This window comes from Hippocampus zosterae, chromosome 1, assembly GCF_025434085.1.
Source record: "Hippocampus zosterae strain Florida chromosome 1, ASM2543408v3, whole genome shotgun sequence".
In the NCBI taxonomy this organism is placed as follows: Eukaryota; Metazoa; Chordata; class Actinopteri; order Syngnathiformes; family Syngnathidae; genus Hippocampus; species Hippocampus zosterae.
This window is the reverse complement of record NC_067451.1, coordinates 9,585,587-9,589,449: the sequence shown is the minus strand read 5'-3', so window position 1 is coordinate 9,589,449 and position 3,863 is coordinate 9,585,587. Positions and strand designations below refer to the sequence as shown.

The following is a 3,863-nucleotide window of genomic DNA, read 5'->3' as shown; positions in this document are numbered from 1 at the left end:
CTGATCAACCAGATGATGGGAAAAATGCCGTTGATATAGGGAGGCAGCTCATTGGTTTACGAGATTAAAATCCGATCGGTTAATTTGTTAAGGTTGGACATAAAAAAATAAAATAAAAAACACCTTAATAATTATAAGCAGAAGTTTCATCCGATTGGAACTCATTCGCTGCTGTCAACACAGGGCACGTTCAGAACTTCATTCCACTCTGAGAGCGTGTGTGTTCAGAGACGCAAGACGCCTCTCATTAATTTCTGAACGCAGCCTGTGCTATAAAACAATCGGCAGCTTGTGCTTGAACTGTTTCTAGCTTTTACTGCCTGACACTGTTGGCTCTGACAGTCCTTTTTAGGAGCAATCTCAATAACCGATCGGCACATTGGAACAATGCGCTCTGAGTTTCAAAACAGGCATACTTCTTCTGGTTAAGTAAGCACTGAGAAAATGTTGCTCCACACGCATTGGATTGCGGAGGTGAAGCCGCGTATCTTAATTCCCCCGTCAAGACGTCTTATTAGCTGGGATAAAAGCCGCGATAGCGAAGGGCCGGCTTGGCAAAGAAGGCCGTGAACCCCCGCGGGCCAGCGTTGACCTCCACCTGATCCCTCACAAACTGTAATGACAGCCCCGGCCGAATCCAACTGGCAGCCGTCAGCCAACGAGCGCTGGACTGTGAAGCGTTCGGAACCCTTAATTAACAACATACACAGTGCAACGCGCGTCCGATCGCTGCCAGTGGGATGAAAGGATGCCGGTGGCAAGTAACCAAGGTTAAATATTTTCTTACTATAATCAAACTGATTTTTCAGGAATCTGGTTCTGACTTGAATACTGGGGTACCTTCCAAGAAGTCATGCATTGAAATGAATGGAAACACCAAAAATGTGTCATGTGATTTTTATTTTATTTTTTTGCACAACAATGGGTACTTCTACTTAAAGGGGCGGAGCCTGCGGCAAAAATGATCTTCCTGTGTCTCCACTTGTCTTAAAAACTTCATTCTGATTACAATTGCATGAATGTCCATTAAGTCGCTGCCACAGTGTCCTGCACCGCCATCTGCTGTCGAGTGAAACTGAAGTCAAAGTGCCCTCGGGCTTACATTGCGAGCGTCATGTGACCAAATGCAGAAAACAGGTGAGCCGTGACCAGTCTCATTTTGCACAAGTATACAGAGCGTGACGCCACCTCTGTCCATCTCAGCGCTATGCAAGGAGGCTGCAATGTGTAAAGAAGGAATGAGCTTAGACCGAGTCATTATACGGTGTCACTGAGCAATAATCACACACAACGTGAACACGGGCTTTCATTCTTCCGGTGAGGTTTTTCCCACTTTAATGATGTGAGCAGGTGTCGGAGCGAGAACATACAGAAAAACACCTGAGTGTCACTCATCGTCAAAGGCCATGACATTTGCCGTACACGGGCGGAATGATCAGCATCCTGTTGGGGTCCCTCGTGCAGCGGTTCACATCAGAGGTGGAAGGAAGTCACATCTGTGCAAGTCATAAGGAGGTCAAAAGTTTGAAGCAGAAAGCTCCCAGGAAGTCTGAAAGTCAAGTCCAGTCTTGGAAGACTTGGAAAGGGGAAGGATTATGCAACACGTGCTAACGAAGAGCGTCTGCGAGAGGAACTCGTACTTCCAATACAATATCCTATCGATGGCTCCCCAACACGTTCAAGGTCACATTAATACCTTCGTACTAGGCTGTCTTGACATGAATGTTTATAACCAGATATGAGAGTTACCTTGGCAAACAATTGGTGAAATCAATAAAAGAGACTCACGACTAGGGTCATGACTAATCATGTCTATTGGTTAGTTAGTTAGCAGGCGACTTCATCGAGGTGTGAGGAATAGACAGTCTGGGCTGCACCGTTTCTGTACTGGACGAGTTTACACTACATTCCTCATATTGGAGATCAGGGCCAATTTGTAATGGCTTCTTCCCGGTGTGATGGAAAAAAAGACAAGCAGGAAAGATAAAGCAGCTGCCTATGGAGGAAGCTTTCCAAAGATTATCTTATTTTGGACTAGCACTAACAAGTACACAAAGTCCTTTTGGCGATCGCCACAGCAAATATTTTTCATGGGATTCAAGGGACATCACTAAGCTTTTACTTTCTGGCCTGCATGTTGTCACTTTCTGGCTTCACTCGTGCTATCTAATCACTTCAGCATGTGTCCGATGGTCTAATTTTTTATTTCTTTTTTTCTCCTCATATGAAGTCAAGTTCGAGGAAGGCTGAGATCCAAATCAACCATCACCACCACACTCAGTACAGACAAGAAGACATTGTCGACGAATTCCCGACCACATACGTCTTTGCTCTTGCGAAGAATACAACTTTTTTTTTCCCCTTGTAAAAATGCTGTTTTTACACCAAGTCCCATCCATGAGGAAATAGTTTGTGTTTTGAGTCACGAGTGAGTCTTTTGTTTTTCTTAAACTGTCGCCGCTGATGTCAAATTTGAACTTTGTGGCTCAAGTTGAGCTTTGAGAATTGAGATTTTCCATCGTAAAAAAGATTCGAGGTTATTCAACTTTTCCCCTGAGAAACATAAGTCTGACTCCATTCTTTGAATAAATGAGCTTGTGACACCACAAAAACAGGAAAACACGGCTGCATTGCAGTTGCTAATTTCAATGTTGATGATTTTTTTTTAATGCTAATTTATGTTAACCCCTCTATTATGTTTCACACAACAGACATAAGTCAAGCACTTACCATATTAAGATAGTGGACTTTGGTTGGAAGAAATGATGTGGCTTGGTTGACTTTTTAGGTGTTTTTTTATTACATATGTTTTTTTGTTTGACATGTAAGTTTTAACAGGAAACTTCAACTTGGGCGCCCGTGACCCACCGCACTCCGATTTCACGGATTGAAGAGGTGCGAACCGCTGATGTCCAACTTTTATTGAGATTCAGTGGGAAAAGATTTGTGCCTCTCAGACCGGACACATTTCACAAGTTACAATACGAAACAACTTTGCGGAGCATTATTTATGTTACATTCATGCTGCTCATCTAAAAATACATAGACATATAGTTTGTTACCATACCCCTATGACAAATCCAGAGCCCGAGCCCCTAATCTTAACCTGAAAACTAACCCTAACCCAAAACCCTAAACACTACCCCAAAACAACAAATTCCCTACCCTAACCCTAACCCGAACCCTAATCCCCCTAATGTGAACCCCCTAACCTGAACCCAAACCCTAACTTCTAACCCCTAACCCTTAACTCCGAACCCTTACCCTAACCCTAACTCTATCCCGAACCGAAACCCTAATCCCCCTGACCCTAACCCCAATCCTAACCCCTAACCCTGAACCCTGACCCCTAACCTAAACCCTAAAGCCTAACCCTAAACCTAACTCTAACCCGAACCAAAACCCTAATCCCCCTGACTCTAACCCCGAACCCTAACCCCCTGATCCACTGGTTAAAGGACACTTTGATTCTCTCCTCTTTCATCTCAAACAACAAAGCGTGTGACGGAAAAGTGGTTAGGACTGCACGACTGTCTGTGTTTTATGTTATGTGTTGTGTTTATTATTTTACCTTATGTTAACTGTTTTGTAAAGCGCTTTGTTACAGCTGCCGCTGTTGTGAAAGCGCTATATAAATCAGCATGTATTGTATTGTATTGTAACCCTAACCCCTAACCCTGAACCCTAACCTCTAACCCAGGCATGTCCAAAGTCCGGCCCGCGGGCCAAATCCGGCCCGCGGTCGAATTTCATCCGGCCCTCGGCCCCCGTCATAAAATCAGTGCCGTCTGGCCCGCAGGTTGGGCGCCATGGAACACGTGTTGCATTGACTGAGGTCTCGTAGACTGGTGAGTGATGTTTCA

The 3,863-nt window shown here is 44.4% G+C and overlaps 1 long non-coding RNA gene across 1 annotated transcript; it reads left to right on the top strand.

The window, feature by feature from the left end:
- The first annotated feature begins 498 nt into the window (after positions 1-498).
- Positions 499-2,620, top strand: LOC127607854 (uncharacterized). The gene is made up of 2 exons (XR_007964163.1): positions 499-1,137; positions 2,231-2,620. It is a non-coding gene; the product is annotated as an uncharacterized LOC127607854 (long non-coding RNA).
- Positions 2,621-3,863: the final 1,243 nt, after the last annotated feature.